The following is a 21,639-nucleotide window of genomic DNA, read 5'->3' as shown; positions in this document are numbered from 1 at the left end:
CCAGATTGCGGTGGTCAGTCCAGATGAGAAAAGGGTGTTTAGAGCCTTCAGAGCCTTGACGACAGCCAACAGCTCCGGGTCCCCCACGTCATAGTTTCGCTCCGCCGGGCTGAGCAGCCTCGAGAAGAAGGCACAGGGGCGGAGAATTGGTGGCGTACCCGAGCGCTGAGAGAGCACGGCTCCTATCCCAGCCTCGGACGCGTCCACCTCCACTATGAACGCCAAAGAGGGATCCGGATGGGCCAGCACGGGAGCCGAGGTAAACAGAGCCCTCAGGTGACCAAAAGCCCTGTCCGCCTCAGCCGACCACTGCAAACGTACTTGTCCCAACCTTCAGCAGTGAGGTAATGGGAGTCGCTACCTGACCAAAACCCCGGATAAACCTCCTGTAATAATTGGAAAACCCTAGAAACCGCTGCACCTCCTTTACCGTGGTGGGAGTCGGCCAATTACGCACGGCTGAAATGCGGTCACTCTCCATCTCCACCCCTGAGGTGGAAATGCGGTACCCTAGGAAGGAGACGGACTGTTGGAAGAACAGGCATTTCTCAGCCTTGACGTACAGGTCATTTCCACCTCAGGGGTGGAGATTGAGAGTGCACAATGTCTTCTACTCCTACAATTAATCTACACATAAAACGGCCAACCGAATCGTTTCTAGTCATCTCTCCTCCTTCCAGGCTTTTTCATCTTTGAACTTATATGGTGATCGCATCTAAACTTTCATTGTATTACCAATGAGGAGATGGTACGTGGGTACCTGCTTCTATAAACCAATGAGGAGATGGAAGAGGCAGGACTTGGAGCGCGATCTGCGTCAGAAATAGGAATGATATCTATTTTAGCCCTTAGCTCGTTGGCGCCCGCGAGGAGTGTGGGTGCAATAATTGAATAACATGGATTTCTACATTTATTTTGTGACGCTTGCGCACGCGACGTGTCCGGTCTGGTCAGCATGTTATAGACATACACAAAATTGTCAAAATTGGTGAAGTGAAATGAAATAAAGAACTTGTTTAAATTATTAATTTTTTAAGTCAAACTAAAAAGTGGTGGGTGCATATGTATCCACCACCCTTTGCTATGAAGCCCCTAAATAAGAGCTGGTGCAACCAGTCACATAATTAGTTAAATAAAGTCCATCTGTGTGCAATCTAAGCGTCACATGATCTGTCACATGATCTCAGTACATACACACCTGTTCTGAAAGGCCCCAGAGTCTGCAACACCACCAAGCAAGCGGCACCATGAAGACCAAGGAGCTCTCCAAACAGGTCAGCGACAAAGTTGTGGAGATGTTCAGATCAGGGTTGGGTTATAAAAAAATATCAGAAACTTTGAACATCCCACGGGGCACCATTAAATCCATTGTAAAAAAAATGGAAAGAATATGGCACCACAACAAACCTGCCAAGAGAGGGCCGCCAACCAAAACTCACAGACCAGGCAAGGAGGGGATTAATCAGAGAGGCAACAAAGAGACCAAAGATAACCCTGAAGGAGCTGCAAAGCTCCACAGCGGAGATCGGAGTATCTGTCCATAGGACCACTTTATGCCGTACACTCCACAGAGCTGGGCTTTACGGAAGAGGGGACAGAAAAAAAGCCATTGCTTAAAGAAGAAAATAAGCAAACATGCTTGGTGTTTGCCAAAAGGCATGTGGGAGACTCCCCAAACATATGGAAGAAGGTAGTCTGGTCAGATGAGACTAAAATTTAGTTTTTTGGCAATCATGGAAAACACTATGTCTGGCACAAACCCAACACCTCTCATCACCCCGAGAATACCATCCCCACAGTGAAGCATGGTGGTGGCAGCATCATGCTGTGGGGATGCTTTTCATCGGAAGGGACTGGGAAACTGGTCAGAATTGAAGGAATGATGGATGGTGCTTAATACAGGGAAATTCTTGAGGGAAACCTGTTTCAGTCGTCCAGAGATTTGAGACTGGGACAGAGGTTCACCTTCCAGCAGGACAACGACCCTAAGCATACTGCTAAAGCAACACTTGAGTGGTTTAAGGGGAAACATTTAATATCTTGGAATGGTCAAAGCCCAGACCTCAATCCAATTGAGAATCTGTGGTATGACTTAAAGATTGCGCAAGTCACTGTATGTGATGCATCTAGGCCAGGGTTGTTAAATCTAGGTCATGGAGGTCCAAAACACTTCGGGTTTTCACCCTCTCCTTCTAATTAGGGACTTATTCAAACTTGGGACACCAGGTGAGTGCAATTAACTACCAGGTAGAAAGAAAAACCAAAAGCTACTGTAGTGTACTGTAAGCAGTAGGCACTCCGACTGACTGACTGCTGGCTTTCCAGGAGCAGCAGGCTAGAAATGTGCGGCGTGGCTGGGGAGCTGGCACCCCCCCCCCCCCCCCACACAGACATATGCACACAAATGTACACATGCATAGCCTCTGGCCTTGTCAACCTCTAGATCTTTTAATACAGCGCATCAGGAAGGAAAGACAGATAGCAAGAATGTGGAAAAGAGTGGAAGAGAGAGAATGACAATTAAAGGTAGATAAAGTGATTCAGACAAGAGCATTGAGAGGCAAAGGAAGTGGAAGATGGAAAAGAGAAAGATTGAGAGAGTGAGAGATGCTTTTAGCGCTGAGGGCCCGTAGAGAGCCAAAGGTCAGATGAATGGCACTGCATTAGGTGAGGGATCAAAAACCCCTGTAGTTAACAACAACATCCCCTCGGCCAATCCCCTCACAGCCAACACACTGACAGGGTCAGGGAGTCAGGTCCCATGTCATCACATCACTCTCAGAGATGGAGCCTACCAATGCAACCTGCATGCTACTATCTCAACCTGCACATGATTGTTGTACTAGCATTTCAGACAGATCCAACTGTCACTCTAAAGCCTGTTGTTAGTGCCTTGTCGTGTCATCACATTACTCTCAGGGATGGGGACAGCCAGGGATGTAGAGGGAGAAAAATATATGTTAACATTTCCAAAATGACAGGAGTAGTAGATTGTGTGTGTTTGAGTGTCACGCACGCTGACACTCTAACACACACACAAACACTCACTTCATCATTTGCTCGCACACACATAATATGCACACACCTTTATACTGACTCTACACACACGCACACCCACTCACATACAATCGTCATATACTGTACGCTGCTGCTACTCTGTTTATCATACATCCGGATTCCTAGTCACCTTAACCCTACACATACTGTATCTACCTCTATCACTCCAGTATCCCTGCACATTGTAAATATGGTACCAGAACTGATTGACCCTGTGTTTTTGTTCTACCTTATATATTATTTTTCTAGTATTACATGGTTATTGATTACTGCAGAGCTTGCAAGAAAGGCCTTTCACTGTACTTGTGCACGGGACATTAAAACGTAAAACTTTTCTATTTCTATTTATTGAACATAATAGGTGGGTGTTAATGCTATTTGTGAAATTAAAGGTGGGTAAGCTGTGTTTACTCTATCACTGGAGCCAACCACAACCTGGTTAATGCAGATAACTGGTACTAGCATTTAAAACAGATCCCAGCCTCTACTGTACCTGTCACTCGAATCTGAACTTTTAAATTCCAAGACGATGACATTATGATATGACATTTGATACGATGTGACATTTATATAATACAATTATGGCATTATGATTAAGAATGTTTAGCATGAATTCCAAATCTGCCATGGGGGTTTTTCAATCTACGAGTCACACAAACACCCTTTTGTAGGAATTTTTATTTTGGTAAATTGAACACTGTCCCTATTCAAGAACTCTTTCTCCCCTCTACTTTAATACTTTTTTCAAAGAGGGGGGTCAGTACACACACTGGCTCTGCCTTTCACTCATCAAGCTCAAATTAGCCCATCATAATGACACTCGCTTCCCTCCCTTTCTCTGGCATTAGCTAATCCCCTCCACCATGGAGGCGGGAGGTAATTGGAGGGAGAGAGGGAGAGATCCTCAGATATGTGCCCACTAAGGTTGCCTCGCCGGGGGCATCCATCGACTGCAGCAGGCAGCCCTGGAAGGATTTCTTTGAAGTGTGGGGGCGATAAGATGGATCTATGGGCCCTGGGCAACCTTTAATGGAAAGACCCACTGGCTGAATGACAGACACTCTGTCAGCCTCTCTGCAGCCTCCAGCCTCCTGCCGGCCTGTCACCCCCTAAATGTCTCTACATTGCTCGTTTCTGTGTGTGTGTGTGCCTGCCTCCATGTGTTCAACCTGTGTGGGTGTGTGTGTGCGCGTGTGTTTGCAGTGTGTACCTGCATGTCTCCCCTCTCAGTGTCCAAATGAGGCCTGTATTTACAGTGAGGAGCCAGTCAAGTGTGTGCTGCCGTCTGTTGACTGTAATTAGTGCACAGGTAGGTGACCTCGCAGGGACCAGGTAGCCTGGCTTGGCCTGCACAGGGACACAGCACAGCACACAGCCCAGTCAGGTTTCTACCTCACCTGGCCAACACACACACACAACCAACACCCAAACACTACCATCTGCAGTGCCAGGGGGAAGGAGAGGAGTGTTGATCAAAAGCAGTAGAGGAGGAGTAGAGGAGGGAGGGTGGGAGAGAGAGAGCAAAAAGAGAAGAGGAGAGAGAGAAAGACTGACACAACAGAAGGGTAAGCAAACAGACCAAAACACAGTGGGTAAACTCCATTTCAATTTCTCTAAGATAACTCAGATGTAGAATTCCTCATTGGGAGTGCAATGCACCACAGATTCTGGACCACATACTCTGGTTACCATGGCCACATCATGGCCACTTCAGTCCTGACTGTGGATTAATCTACTCCATGGTTTCCACGTAGCCAGTCTGATCCACAGTACCCACCATTTATATTATATTCATCTCTTCCTTGTCTGCCTGTTAGGCCTCTATCGGGTCATCAAGATTTTTTATTATCCAATAACGTTGGTTGCGGAGTTAAAAGAGAGACAAAGTGGCTGGCGGACGAGGAAGGGGGCATCGTTTTTCTGAGTAAAGACAAAGTTTAATCTCTCGCTAAAACTTTTCCATTAGCGAACCGTTGAATCACGTGCCCTTCTTCCTAAGCAGAATAACACAAACACGCACATACATACACAGACAAAGACACACACACACACACAGCCATCAATCCAGGGAGGACAGGGGCTCAGCAGCAGAGAGATAAAGAGTTATAGAGAAGAGGTAATTGTACCTACAGTACATTATTTAATAGGATCTGGAATGACATCGCAAACAGATGATTTCTATGACAATCTATTTTATTGTTCAAAAGCCATCCTGCAGAGCTCGTCATGGCTAAGAGACTGTGGGTTGAAAAGCACTGTGAAATATACACCACCTCCATCTAGTGAGATTACAAAAGGGTACAGCAGCTTTACAGGTGTTAAAAAAGCCCTTCAGTACAATGACATTGACTGTACTCACAGTCCTTCCTAATATTGAGTGGTGTGATTCCCCCCCCCCCTACAAGATGTTGAGAGCGTAACACAGGGCCGCTGGCCAATGTTGACTCCAATGCTTCCCACAGTCGTGTCAAGTTGACAGGATGTCCTTTGGGTGGTGGACCATTCTTGATACACACGGAAAACTGCTGAGCGAGAAAAACCCAGCAGCATTGCAGTTCTGACAGTTTTTTTTACCCGTTCAAAGACGCTTAAATCTTTTGTCTTGCCCATTAACCCTCTGGAAGGCACACAAACACAATCCATGTCTCATTTGACTCAAGGCTTAAAAATCCTTCTTTAAGCTGTCTCCTTCCCTTCATCTAAGAATTTGGACAAATTCACTTGGAGTGTATTCATTTTTTTTTTAAGTTTAGTATTTGGTCCCATATTACTAGCTCACAATCAAGCTTGTGACTCTACAAACTCATTGGATGCATTTGCAGTTTGTTTTGGTTGCGTTTCAGACAGGGTTGGGTGGGTTACTTTCTAAATGCAATCCGTTATAGTTCCTAGTTACCTGTCTAAAATGGTAATCAGTAATGCCATTTTTGGATTACCCACTACTAACTGTCATAATCTCCTCAATTTCAATTACTTTAGATTACATTCCCTTTAAGAGCCATTTGTAAATATTACCAGTTGAACGAAATCTACAGTGGGCTTGCGAAAGTATTCAACCTCTTGGCATTTTTCCTATTTTGTTGCCTTACAACCTGGAATTAAAATGGATTTTGGGGGGTTTGTATCATTTGATTTACACAACATTCCTACCACTTTGAAGATGCAAAATATTCTTTCTTGTGAAACAAACAAGAAGTAAGACAAAAAAACTTGAGCGTGCATAACTATTCACCCACCCCCAAAGTCAATAGTTTGTAGAGCCATCTTTTGCAGCAAGTACAGTTGCAAGTCTCTTGTGGCATGTCTCTATAAGCTTGGCACATCTAGCCACTGGATTTTTTGCCCATTGATGATCAAAAGGTTCAATTTTAGTCTCATCTGACCAGAGTACCTTCTTCCATATGTTTGGGGGAGTCACCCACATGCCTTTTGGCGAACACCTAACGTGTTTTCTTATTTTTTTCTTTAAGCAATGGCTTTTTTCTGGCCACTCTTCCGTAAAGCCCAGCTCTGTGGAGTGTACGGCTTAAATTGGTCCTATGGACAGATACTCCAATCTCCGCTGTGGAGCTTTGCAGCTCCTTCAAGGTTATCTTTGGTCTCTTTGTTGCCTCTCTGATTAATGCCCTCCTTGCCTGGTCCATGAGTTTTGGTGGCCGGCCCGCTCTTGGCAGGTTTGTTGTGGTGCCATAATCTTTCCATTTTTTATTAATGGATTTAATGTTGCTCCGTGGGATGTTCAAAGTTTTGGATATTTTTTTATAACCCAACCCTGATCTGTACTTCTCCACAACTTTGTCCCTGACCTGTTTGGAGAGCTCCTTGGTCTTCATGGTGCCGCTTGCTTAGTGATGTTGCAGACTCTGGGGCCTTTCAGAACAGGTGTGTATGTACTGAGATCATGTGACAGATCATGTGACACTTAGATTGCACACAGGTGGGCTTATTTAACTAATTATGTGACTTCTGAAGGTAATTGGTTGCACCAGATCTTATTTAGGGGCTTCATAGCGAAAAAATATATATTTTTTTTTATTTATTTTCATTTCACTTCACCAATTTGGACTAGTTTGTGTATGTCCATTACATGAAATCCAAATAGAAATCAATTTAAATGACAATGTTTAATGCAACAAATAGGAAAAACGCCCAGGGGGATGAATACTTATGCAAGGTACTGTATATACAGTCCCAGTCAAAAGTTTGGACACACCTACTCATTGAAGGGTTTTTCTTTATTTTTTCTATTGTCTACATTGTAGAATGATAGTGAAGACATCAAAATAACACTTATGGAATCATGTAGTAACCAAAAATGTGTGAAACAAATCAAAATATATTTTATTTTTCAGATTCTTCACCCTTTGCCTTGACAGCTTTGCACACTCTTGGCATTCTCTCAACCAGCTTCACCTGGAATGCTTTTCCAACAGTCTTGAAGGAGTTTGTTGGCTGCTTTTCTTTCACTCTGCGGTCCAACTCATCCCAAACCATCTCAATTGGGTTGAGGTTGGGTGATTGTGGAGGCCAGGTCATCTGATGCAGCACTCCATCACTTTCCTTCTTGGTCAAATAGCCCTTACACAGCCTGGAGCTGTGTTGGGTCATTGTCATTTTGAAAAACAAATTATAGTCTATTAAGCGCAAACCAGATGGGATGGCATATCACTGCAGAATGCTGTGGTAGCCATGCTGGTTAAGTGTGCATTGAATTAAAAAAATCACAGACATTGCCACCAGCAAAGCACCATCACACCTCCTCTGCCATGTTTCACAGTGGGAACCACACATGCGGAGATCATCTGTTCACCTACTCTGCGTCTCACAAAAATCTCAAATTTGCACTCATCAGAACAAAGGACATTTTTCCACCAGTCTAATGCACATTGCTCGTGTTTCTTGGCCAAAGCAAGTATTTTCTTCTTGTTGCCCTTCAGTAGTGGCAATTCGACCATGAAGGTCTGATTTACGCAGTCTTCGCTGAACAGTTGATGTGGAGATGTGTCTGTTACTTGAACTCACTGAAGCATTTATTTGGGCTGCAATTTCTGAGGCTGGGAACTCTAATGAACTTAACCTCTGCAGCAGTGGGTCTTCCTTTCCTGTGGCCGTCCTCATGAGAGCCAGTTTTATCATAGAGCTTGATGGTTTTTGCGACTGCACTTGAAGAAACAGTACAAGTTCTTGAAATTTTCCAGATTAACATAACTTCATGTCTTAAAGTAATAATGGACTGTTGTTTCTCTTTGCTTATTTGAGCTGTTCTTGCCATAAAACGGACTTGGTCTTTTACCAAATGGGGCTATCTTCTGTATACCTCCCCTACCTTGTCACAACACAACTGATGGGCTCAAACGCAGTAAGAAGGAAAGAACATCCACAAATTACCTTTAACAAGGCACACCTGTTGATTGAAATGCATTCCAGGTGACTAACTTATGGTTGAGAGAATGCCAAGAGTGTGCAAAGCTGTCATCAAGGCAAATGGTGGCTACTTTGAAGAATCTCAAATATTAAATATATTTTGATTTGTTTAACACTTTTTCGGTTATAACATGACTCCATATGTGTTATTTCATAGTGTTGATGTCTTCACTATTATACAACAATGTAGAAAATAGTCAGAATAAAGAAAAACTTGAATGAATAGCAGTGACTCGTACTGTATACAGTTGAAGTCGGAAGTTTACACTTAGGCTGGAGTCATTAAAACTCGTTTTTCAACCACTCCACAAATTTCTTGTTGACAAACTATAGTTTTGCCAGGTCGGTTAGGACATCTACTTTGTGCATGACACAAGTGATTTTTCCAACAATTGTTTACAGACAGATTATTTCACTTATAATTCACTGTATCACAATTCCAGTGGGTCAGAAGTTTACATACACTAAGTTGACTGTGCCTTTAAACAGCTTGGAAAATGCTAGAAAATTATTTCATGGCTTTAGAAGCTTATGATAGGTTAATTGACATCATTTGAGTCAATTGGAGGTGTACCTGTGGATGTATTTCAAGGCCTACCTTCAAACTCAGTGCCTCTTTGCTTGACATCATGGGACAATCCAAAGAAATCATCCCAAAAAATTTAGACCTCCGCAAGTCTGGTTCATCCCTGAGAGCAATTTCCAAATGCCTGAAGGTACCACGTTCATCAGTACAAACAATGGTACGCAAGTATAAACACCATGGGACCCCGCAGTCGTCATACCGCTGAGGAAGGAGACGCGGCCTGTCTCCTAGAGATGAATGTACTTTGAAAGGTGCAAATCAATCCCAGAACAACAGCAAAGGACCTTGTGAAGATGCTGGAGGAAACAGGTACAAAAGTATCTATATCCACAGTAAAACTAGTCCTATATCGACATAACCTCAATTGCCGCTCAGCAAGGAAGAAGCCACTGCTCCAAAACCGCCATAAAAAAATACAGACTACGGTTTGCAACTGCACATGGGGACAAAGATGGTACTTTTTCGAGAAATGTCCTCTGGTCTGATGAAACAAAAATAGAAGTGTTTGACCATAATGACCATCGTTATGTTTGGAGGAAAAAGGTGGAGGCTTGCAAGCCGAAGAACCCCATCCCAACCGTGAAGCACGGGGGTGGCAGCATCATGTTGTCAGGGTGCTTTGCTGCAGGAGGGACTGGTGCACTTCACAAAATAGATGGCTACATGAGGCAGGAAAATTTGGTGGATATATTGAAGCAACATCTCAAGACATCGGTCAGGAAGTTAAAGCTTGGTCGCAAATAGGTCTTCCAAATGGACAATGACCCCAATCATACTTCCAAAGTTGTGGCAAAATGGCTTAAGGACAACAAAGTCAAGGTATTGGAGTGGCCATCACAAAGCCCTGACCTCAATCACATAGAAAATGTGTAGGCAGAACTTAAAAAGCATGTGCGAGCAAGGAGGCCTACAAACCTGACTCTGTCAGGAGGAATGGGCCAAAATTCACCCAAATTATTGTGGAAAGCTTGTTGAAGGCTACCCGAAACATTTGACCCAAGTTAAACAATTTAAAGGCAATGCTACCAAATACGAATTGATGTATGTCAACTTCTGACCCACTGGGAATGTGATGAATGAAATAAAAGCTGAAATAAATCATTCTCTCTACTATTTTTAATAAAGTGGTGATCCTAACTGACCTAAGACAGGGAATTTTTACGAGGATATAATGTCAGGATTTGTGAAAAACTAAGTTTAAATGTATTTGGCTAAGGTGTATGTAAACTTCTGTATATACTTCAACTGTATATACACATTTCCATTTCTCTCTGTCTCAAGGGCCCCCTACGGGCTTCATCCCATGTAAGCCCCTACATTAATCAGGCCCTGGATCCGCACTATGCAGCTGACGCAAGGGCACATTTTTCACTGGCTGTCCACTGGCCACAAAAACAATGATTGACAGGCAACTTAAACTAAAATACACACACTGTTTACATTTGTGAACAGCCATCCACAACAACCACAATCTGTGGCGCAAAAAGCTAAATAATAAGTGATATCCGTATCGCCCGTAGGCTACACCACTGCTGTCGTCCTCCAAGTGTTTATTCAAGTTAGATAATCTTTGGATTCCGACAGCAGTCACCCCATTGGAAGACATAGCTTGGACTGTAACCTATGAAAGCCTATTCCAGCTCTTTTCCTGCGATCCATTAAACACATTTGGTGTGTCATCATAGTGGTCTCTGACTTGTGGTCAGACTCGCTCAAGTGGAACTTAAACTTGCACCTTTTTTCAATGATGATTTAAATGTAATTGAGAAAACAGAAAGGTGTCAAAGATTTATTTCACAAACATCCTGTCTGAATTTAAAAGTAATCATCCAGTTTTTTAAAAGTATCTGTAATCTGATTGCAATATTATTTTGCTGTTAACGTAATGCAATACAGTTACAGTTTTTTGTAATCTATTACATTTACGGGGAGGACTTTCTCACTTATCATTATTCACGATTCATTCATGATTTTCCATAATCATGGTAGCATCCACCCTGCAAACAAAAATGAGTCGTGAGGACATCCTGGAATGTAACAAACCAGGAACTAGAGCTGGCCTGGTTTAGATCTTATCTGTCGGAAAGATATCAGTTTGTCTCTGTGAATGGTGTTCCTCAAGGTTCCGTTTTAGGACCACTATTGTTTTCACTATATATTTTACCTCTTGGGGATGTCATTCGAAAACATAATGTTAACTTTCACTGCTATGCGGATGACACACAGCTGTACATTTCAATGAAACATGGTGAAACCCCAAAATTGCCCTCGCTAGAAGCCTGTGTTTCAGATATAAGGAAGTGGATGGCTGCAAACTTTCTACTTTTAAACTCGGACAAAACAGAGATGCTTGTTCTAGGTCCCAAGAAAGAAAGAGATCTTCTGTTGAATCTGACAATTAATCTTGATGGTTGTAAAGTCGTCTCAAATAAAACTGTGAAGGACCTCGGCGTTACTCTGGACCCTGATCTCTCTTTTGACGAACATATCAAGACTGTTTCAAGGACAGCTTTTTTCCATCTACGTAACATTGCAAAAATCAGAAACATTCTGTCCAAAAATGATGCAGAAAAATTAATCCATGCTTTTGTTACTTCTAGGTTAGACTACTACAATGCTCTACTTTCCGGCTACCCGGATAAAGCACTAAATAAACTTCAGTTAGTGCTAAATACGGCTGCTAGAATCCTGACGAGAACCCCCAAAAATTATGATATTACTCAAGTGCTAGCCTCACTACACTGGCTTCCTGTTAAGGCAAGGGCTGATTTCAAGGTTTTACTGCTAATCTACAAAGCATTACATGGGCTTGCTCCTACCTATCTTTCCGATTTGGTCCTGCCGTACACACCTACACGTACGCTATGGTCACAAGACGCAGGCCTCCTAATTGTCCCTAGAATTTCTAAGCAAACAGCTGGAGGCAGGGCTTTCTCCTATAGAGCTCCATTTTTATGGAATGGTCTGCCTACCCATGTGAGAGACGCAGACTCGGTCTCAGCCTTTAAGTCTTTACTGAAGACTCATCTCTTCAGTGGGTCATATGATTGAGTGTAGTCTGGCCCAGGAGTGTGAAGGTGAACGGAAAGGCTCTGGAGCAACGAACCGCCCTTGCTGTCTCTGCCTGGCCGGTTCCCCTCTCTCCACTGAGATTCTCTGCCTCTAACCCTATTACAGGGGCTGAGTCACTGGCTTACTGGTGCTCTTCCATGCCGTCCCTAGGAGGGGTGCGTCACTTGAGTGGGTTGAGTCACTGACGTGATCTTCCTGTCTAGGTTGGCGCCCCCCCTTGAGTTGTGCCGTGGCGGAGATCTTTGTGGGCTATACTCGGCCTTGTCTCAGGATGGTAAGTTGGTGTTTGAAGTAATCCCTCTAGTGGTGTGGTGGCTGTGCTTTGGCAAAGTGGGTGGGGTTATATCCTTCCTGTTTGGCCCTGTCCGGGGGTATCATCGGATGGGGCCACAGTGTCTCCTGATCCCTCCTGTCTCAGCCTCCAGTATTTATGCTGTAGTAGTTTATGTGTCGGGGGGCTAGGGTCAGTTTGTTATATCTGGAGTACTTCTCCTGTCTTATCCGGTGTCCTGTGTGAATTTAAGTACGCTCTCTCTAATTCTCTCTTTCTCTCTCTCTCTCGGAGGACTTGAGCCCTAGGACCATGCCTCAGGACTACCTGGCATGATGACTGCTTGCTGTCCCCAGTCCACCTGGCCGTGCTGCTACTCCAGTTTCAACTGTTCTGCCTGCGGCTATGGAACCCTGACCTGTTCACCGGACGTGCTACCTGTCCCAGACCTACTGTTTTCAACTCTCTAGAGACAGCAGGAGCGGTAGAGATACTCTTAATGATCGGCTATGAAAAGCCAACTAACATTTACTCCTGAGGTGCTGATTTGCTGCACCCTCGACAACTACTGTGAATATTATTATTTGACCATGCTGGTCATTTATGAACATTTGAACATCTTGGCCATGTTCTGTAATAATCTCCACCCGGCACAGCCAGAAGAGGACTGGCCACCCCTCATAGCCTGGTTCCTCTCTAGGTTTCTTCCTAGGTTTTGGCCTTTCTAGGGAGTTTTTCCTAGCCACCGTGCTTCTACACCTGCATTGCTTGCTGTTTGGGGTTTTAGGCGGGGTTTCTGTACAGCACTTTGAGATATCAGCTGATGTAAGAAGGGCTATATAAATACATTTGATTTGATTTGATTTGCATATAGTGGGACCAAGATGCAAATTCCTGTCCACTTTAGGTAACCATTTCGTGACGTTCCGAGGACGTCTTAACGGCAGTTTTTTTTTTTGCAGGGACGTTCCCTTGGGACCATCACGTGACGTCCTAATGACCAGTAAAATTAAAGTCCTGAGAATGTCCTAAAAAGGTCCAGGCATGGTCCTCTGTGACGTCCTGGTAACTTACAGGGACTAAACCAAGTGAACGTTTCCTTGTGGTCATTGAATGTCCCATGGATAATGTTCAATCAGAACCAAATAGGAACCTTTTCGTAATGTTCCCGAAAGGACATCAAAATGCCTTATTACAACATTATTCTGCGACCAAACAGAGCTTAACGATATGTTTTAATCTTCCTAGAACGTTCTCAGAACGTCAGTGGGATAACATCTCGCCGAAACCCTTAAAGGGACCTAATAGGAACGTTGCCTAATGTCATTAGGACGTCCCCTGTTTGCTGGGCATATTAATGTATGTCCAGAAACATATTATATTCTTATTTAACATAAAAGTGACTCCATTCATTTTTAAACATTAAAACAGATATGGATGGAAATATCCTCAAATAAAATGTGGCATTCTGTTCTGTTTTCTCATAGAAACATTTCTCAAAACCAAAATGCTGGTTTTAGCTTCACTGTCCAAATAAATATGTGGGGGAGTGTACATCGGCTTCGTTTACACAGGCAGCCCAATTCTGATCTTTTTTTCCACTAATTGGTCTTTTGATCAATCACATCAGATCTTTTCACATCAGATATTTTTCAGAGCTGATCTGATTGGTCAAAATACCAATTGGTGAAACATTTATCATAACTGGGCTGCCTGTGTGAATGCAGCCATACAGTGGGGCAAAAGAGTATTTAGTCAGCCACCAATTGTGCAAGTTCTCCCACTTAAAAAGATGAGAGAGGCCTGTAATTTTCATCATAGGTACACTTCAACTATGACAGACAAAATGAGAAAGAAAAATCCAGAAAATCACATTGTAGGATTTTTAATGAATTTATTTGCAAATTATGGTGGAAAATAAGTATTTGGTCACCTACAAACAAGCAAGATTTCTGTCTCTCACAGACCTGTAACTTCTTCTTTAAGAGGCTCCTCTGTCCTCCACTCGTTACCTGTATTAATGGCACCTGTTTGAACTTGTTATCAGTATAAAAGACACCTGTCCACAACCTCAAACAGTCACACTCCAAACTACACTATGTCCAAGACCAAAGAGCTGTCAAAGGACACCAGAAACAAAATTGTAGACCTGCACCAGGCTGGGAAGACTGAATCTGCAATAGGTAAGCAGCTTGGTTTGAAGAAATCAACTGTGGGGGCAATTATTAGGAAATGGAAGACATACAAGACCACTGATAATCTCCCTCGATCTGGGGCTCCACGCAAGATCTCACCCCGTGGGGTCAAAATGATCACAAGAACGGTGAGCAAAAATCCCAGAACCACACGGGGGGACCTAGTGAATGACCTGCAGAGAGCTGGGACCAAAGTAACAAAGCCTACCATCAGCAAGGGCATTGAAGATGAAACGTGGCTGGGTCTTTCAGCATGACAATGATCCCAAACACACCGCCCGGGCAACGAAGGAGTGCCTTCGTAAGAAGCATTTCAAGGTCCTGGAGTGGCCTAGCCAGTCTCCAGATCTCAACCCCATAGAAAATCTTTGGAGGGAGTTGAAAGTCCGTGTTGCCCAGCAACAGCCCCAAAACATCACTGCTCTAGAGGAGATCTGCATGGAGGAATGGGCCAAAATACCAGCAACAGTGTGTGAAAACCTTGTGAAGACTTACAGAAAACGTTTGACCTCTGTCATTGCCAACAAAGGGTATATAACAAAGTATTGAGAAACTTTTGTTATTGACCAAATACTTATTTTCCACCATAATTTGCAAATAAATTCATTAAAAATCCTACAATGTGATTTTCTGGATTTTTTTTTCTCATTTTGTCTGTAATAGTTGAAGTGTACCTATGATGAAAATTATAGGCCTCTCTCATCTTTTTAAGTGGGAGAACTTGCACAATTGGTGGCTGACTAAATACTTTTTTGCCCCACTGTATATGCACACACACATGGTGAGATTGTAAAATATACACATGCTAATTTCACTCACACACACGTGCATACGAAAGCCAGACACACAAATACACACACAAACACACACACAGCAGCCAGGCTACTTTGAACAGCCTCTCTGTTGCTGTCTCATTCAGCCTTCCCTCCCTCAGCTTCAGCACATTATGTAAATACTGACACCCACGCACGCACGCACGCACGCACGCACATACACACACACACAAACAAACACACAACCCCAGGCCTGGACTGTACTGTGGAGTGCCATCTGAAATGGTTAGCTCACGACGAGAGATGCCAGACCAGGGAAGGGAAGGGTAAAAAAATCCCAAATTATTTAAAAAGCTGATAAAACTACAAATAGATCAATACATAAATGCACAGTGGCTTCTGACCTGGAAAATGGAACATCTCTGCTCTGTGAGGCTGACTGGCCTGTGCTGTTTAATTAGTCTCTCCCTCTCAATCCAGCATCACAGCTAGCTGCTCTCCTCTCACTATATAGAATAATAATATACATGTAAGTGGACGCTTTTATTCAAAACGACTTACAGACATGCGCGCATACATTTTATGTATGGGTGGTCCCAGTGGGATTCGAACACACTGCCTTTGGCATTGCAAGTGCCATGCTCTACCGACTGAGCCTCACAGAACCACTCTGTAAGAAGCTAAGCCTCTACAGCAGATCTCTACAGCCAGATCTCTACAGCAGATCTCTACAACCAGATCTCTACAGCAGATCTCTACAGCCAGATCTCTACAGCAGATCTCTACAACCAGATCTCTACAGCCAGATCTCTACAGCCAGATCTCTACAGCCAGGTCTCTACAGCCAGATCTCTACAGCCAGATCTCTACAGCCAGGTCTCTACAGGCAGATCTCTACAGCCAGATCTCTACAACCAGATCTATACAGCCAGATCTCCACAACCAGATCTCTACGGCAGATCTCTACAACCAGATCTCTAAGGCAGATCTCTACAGCCAGATCTCTAAGGCAGATCTCTACAGCCAGATCTCCACAACCAGATCTATACAACCAGATCTCCACAACCAGATCTCTACGGCAGATCTCTACAACCAGATCTCTAAGGCAGATCTCTACAGCAGATCTCTACAACCAGATCTCTATAGCCAGATCTCTACAGCCAGATCTCTATAGCTAGATCTCTACAGCCAGATCTCTACAGCCAGGTCTCTGCAGCCAGATCTATACAGGCAGATCTCTAAGGCAGATCTCTACAGCCAGATCTCTACAACCAGATCTATACAGCCAGATCTCCACAACCAGATCTCTACAGCAGATCTCTACAACCAGATCTCTAAGGCAGATCTCTACAACCAGATCTCTACAGCCAGATCTCTAAGGCAGATCTCTACAGTCAGATCTCTACAGCAGATCTCTACTACCAGATCTCTACAGCCAGATCTCTACAACCAGATCTCTACAGCAGATCTCTACTACCAGATCTCTACAACCAGATCTCTAAGGCAGAACTCTACAACCAGATCTCTAAGGCAGAACTCTACAACCAGATCTCTACAGCCAGATCTCTACAGCATATCTTTACAACCAGATCTCTACAGCAGATCTCTACAGCCAGATCTCTACAGCATATCTTTACAACCAGATCTCTACAGCCAGATCTCCACGGCAGATCTCTACAGCATATCTTTACAACCAGATCTCTACAGCCAGATCTCCACGGCAGATCTCTACAGCCAGATCTCTACAGCCAGATCTCTACAACCAGATCTCTAAGGCAGATATCTACAACCAGATCTCTAAGGCAGATCTCTACAGCCAGACCTCTACAGCCAGATCTCTACAACCAGATCTCTAAGGCAGAACTCTACAACCAGATCTCTAAGGCAGAACTCTACAACCAGATCTCTACAGCCAGATCTCTACAGCCAGAGCTCTACAGCATATCTCTACAGCCAGATCTCTACAGCAGATCTCTACTACCAGATCTCTACTACCAGATCTCTACAACCAGATCTCTACAGAATATCTCTACAACCAGATCTCTACAACCAGATCTTTACAGCCAGATCTCTAAGCAGATCTCTACAGCAGATCTCTACAACCAGATCTCTACAACCAGATCTCTACAACCAGATCTCTACCAGATCTTTACAACCAGATCTCTACAACCAGATCTTTACAGCCAGATCTCTAAGCAGATCTCTACAGCAGATCTCTACAACCAGATCTCTACAACCAGATCTCCACAACCAGATCTCTACAGCCAGATCTCTACAGCCAGATCTCTAAAGCCAGATCCCTACAGCAGGGAAGGGGTAAGCCAGATAGAGATTCTAGTCGCATTGCAAAACCAATACTATGGATCAATAATGCATTAAACAACAAAGAGGCAACATGGATGGAAATGGAGTGTATAACTCTGCAATGTGTGTGTGTGTGTGTGTGTGTGTGTGTGTGTGTGTGTGTGTGTGTGTGTGTGTGTGTGTGTGTGTGTGTGTGTGTGTGTGTGTGTGTGTGTGTGTGTGTGTGTGTGTGTGTGTGTGTGTGTGTGTGTGCCAGAGCATTCATCTGTGTGTGTGTGTGTGTGTGTGTGTGCCAGAGCATTCATCTGTGTGTGTGTGTGTGTGTGTGTGTGTGTGTGTGTGTGTGTGTGTGTGTGTGTGTGTGTGTGTGTGTGTGTGTGTGTGTGTGTGTGTGTGTGTGTGTGTGTGTGTGTGTGTGTGTGTGTGTGTGTGTGTGTGTGTGTGTGTGTGTGTGTGTGGCCAGAGCATTCATCTGTGTGTGTGTGTGTGTGTGTGTGTGCCAGAGCATTCATCTGTGTGTGTGTGTGTGTGTGTGTGTGTGTGTGTGTGTGTGTGTGTGTGTGTGTGTGTGTGTGTGTGTGTGTGTGATTTCCCCAACACCCTCTGCCCCGGTGATGAGATAATCTGTCGGTGTGCGGAGAGACAATTTGACCCATTGATCTGTGTCTGGCCGGCTGGTTTATAGGACTGCCATTTTCCCTGCTCGCCCACCCTGGTGTGAAGGAGTCATCACGCCAGGCACTGCTGCATAGAAACACCCACAGGCCACCCAAAACACACACACAGATTACGGACCTGGTTCAATACTGTGGAAACACCTCCTTCCATCTTTCCTCCCATTCTGGAAGCCATGGATATATGAAAGCTTGGAAACCACTGCAAACATTTCACTGATATGGTCATGTTAGATCAGTGGTTACTTGAAGAAGGGAAGTACCCTCGGGCTTTACCACATATCCCATCTGTAATACGGTCGTTCTGCAGTCTGTGTTAGTAACACAGTCCTGTCTCTCTATCCTCTCGCACTTCAATGAGCAGATCATTTAATATAGCTAAACTGCTGGTGCAGCCAGACATATTTCAATTGCTCCCTACATATTTTGAGACAAAGAAAATATTGCTGCAGAGATATGCCTATGATGCAGATTGATCCCAAACAATTGAGACGGGGCGTATGTGGGTGTGTGGGTGGGTGTGCATGCGTGTGTGTGCAGTAAGGCTCATTACAACACACATATCAATATCAATATGACTCTCTCTCTCTCTCTCTCTCTCTCTCTCTCTCTCTCTCTCTCTCTCTCTCTCTCTCTCTCTCTCTCTCTCTCTCTCTCTCTCTCTCTCTCTCTCTCTCTCTCTCTCTCTCTCTCTCTCTCTCTCTCTCTCTCTCTCTCTCTCTCTCTCTCTCTCTCTCTCTCTCTCTCTCTCTCTCTCTCTCTCTCTCTCTCTCTCTCTCTCAACCCTGGCCAATGTCACAAACGGGACAGTTTTTAGGATCACATGCCATTCACTAGGCTGGCAGATCTGGGTACCATCTCCTGTCTTCTCCTCTTCCCCTGCCGTAGTTCTCCAGCCCGCTCCGCCCGCTGCCAGGCTCAGGCCCTTGATCTGCCACATCCTGTTATCCTCCATGGGAGGAAAGGAGAGGAGAGCCGCCAACAGCCTCGCCACAGACACACTGATAACAGCTAGCCTAGCAGGAAAACACAGCATAGAGCTACAGGACAGAGATAGAGCTACAGGAAAGACATAGAGCTACAGGACATACTGTTCAGCTACAGGACAAACATAGAGCTACAGGACAGACATAGAGCTACAGGACAGACATAGAGCTACAGGACATACTGTTGAGCTACAGGACAGACATGGAGCTACAGGACAGACATAAAGCTAAGGAGAGATAGAGCTAGAGGACATACATATAGCTACAGGACAGAGATAGAGCTACAGGACAGACATAGAGCTAAGGAGAGATAGAGCTAGAGGACAGACATATGGCTACAGGACAGAGATAGAGCTACAGGACAGACAGAGCTACAGGACAGACATAGAGCTACAGGACAGACATAGAGCTACAGAACAGACATAGAGCTATAGGACAGACATAAAGCTACTGGACACATAGAGCTACAGAACAGACATAAAGCTAGAGGATAGAGATAGAGGTACTGGACATACATATAGCTACAGGACAGAGATAGAGCTACAGAACAGACATAGAGCTATAGGACAGTCATAAAGCTAAGGAGAGATAGAGCTAGAGGACAGAGATACAGCTACAGGACAGAGATACAGCTACAGGACAGAGCTAGAGCTACAGGACAAACATAGAGCTATGGGACAGATATAGAGCTACAGAACAGGCATAGAGCTACGGGACAGACATAGAGCTGCAGGACAGACATAGAGCTACAGGACAAACATAGAGCTATGGGACAGATATAGAGCTACAGGACAGAGATAGAGCTACAGGACAGACATAGAGCTGCAGGACAAACATAGAGCTACAGGACAGACATAAAGCTACAGGAAAGAGAGAGCTACTGGACAGACATATAGCTACAGGGCAGAACCAGTGCTACAGGACAGACATAGAACTACAGGACAGCGAAAGAGCTACATGACAGACATAAAGCTACAGGACAGAGATAGAGCTACAGGACCTACATAGCTACAGGACAAAGATAGAGCTACAGGACAGATATAGAGCTACAGGACAGACATAGAGCTACATGACAGGCATAAAGCTACAGGACAGAGATAGAGCTACAGGACAGACATAGCTACAGGACAAAGATAGAGCTACAGGACAGACATAGAGCTACAGGGCAGAGACAGATCTACAGGACAGAGATAGCGCTACAGGACAGAGATAGAGCTACAGGACAGAGATAGAGCTACAGGACAGAGATACAGCTACAGGACAGACAGAGCTACAGGACAGAGATAAAGCTACAGGACAGAGATAGAGCTACAGGACAGAGATAGAGCTACAGGACAGAGATACAGCTACAGGACAGACAGAGCTACAGGACAGAGATAAAGCTACAGGACAGACAGAGCTACAGGACAGAGATAAAGCTACAGGACAGACATAGAGCTACATGACAGAGATAGAGCTACAGGACAGAGATAGAGCTACAGGACAGACATAGAGCTACAGGACAGACAGAACAACAACGACCTAAGGCTATAGTATACAGCCACACAACAGACAAAGAGCTAGAGCTGCAAGGATTGCTACAGAACATAGTTACAAGTATTTCGAGCAAGTAGTCCTATAAGGCTAATACAATCAGACTCAGCGCCACAGAGACAAATCTAGTACTACAGCACGAAGCTGTAGACATACTTTAAACAAAGGGGTACACAACTACAGCTATAACACATGTCTACTACTAGACCCTCAGCCAAATCATCTTCATCAAAGGACAAATAAAAAAAGTTACAATAAGAGCATGTCTTTCCTATCAGGCATCATCGTTATCAGATTAGGCAAGAGCGAGCCGAGTCCTCATCGAGAGCACTGATCGGAAAAGGGAAAAGGCGCAGGCAGTTGCATGACTCTCCATTCACCTTCCTCTCCCGGAGATAAGAACCTATCTCTGTCTGTTCCACATCACGCAAAGAGCTGACTGAAGTCATGACGTTTTTCTACTCTCTCCAATTCAAAGCTACCGACGTCAGTGAGGAGGAAGTATTGTCAAACCCCGAACCATTCACTGACAGTTCAACGTCAAAGAAAGTGCATGTGGCATCAATGTAAACTGACCAGCATATCAACAACTCTATGGTTACATCTTGATTGACACCAATCTAATATGCAAATAGATCAACACCGTTATCCTGCACCTATAGAACTGAGATTTTTTTTTGTTTGGCCTCATCTCATTCAGATATAAGTAGAAATGAAGCCCACTTGTACACGACAGCAAGCAGGAACAAAGGCAGACATCAGGG

At 44.2% G+C, this 21,639-nt stretch overlaps 1 protein-coding gene across 6 annotated transcripts in view; it reads right to left on the bottom strand.

Moving 5' to 3' along the window:
• The window catches only part of LOC139556657 (syntaxin-binding protein 5-like), a 167,165-nt gene that overhangs the window by 139,327 nt on the left and 6,199 nt on the right, over nt 1-21,639 (bottom strand). The gene's annotated exons all lie outside the window — the stretch shown is intronic.

The sequence above is a fragment of the Salvelinus alpinus genome, chromosome 27 (assembly GCF_045679555.1).
Source record: "Salvelinus alpinus chromosome 27, SLU_Salpinus.1, whole genome shotgun sequence".
Taxonomy (NCBI): domain Eukaryota; kingdom Metazoa; phylum Chordata; class Actinopteri; order Salmoniformes; family Salmonidae; genus Salvelinus; species Salvelinus alpinus.
Note: the sequence above shows the minus strand (reverse complement) of the source record. Positions and strands in the feature narration are given on the sequence as shown.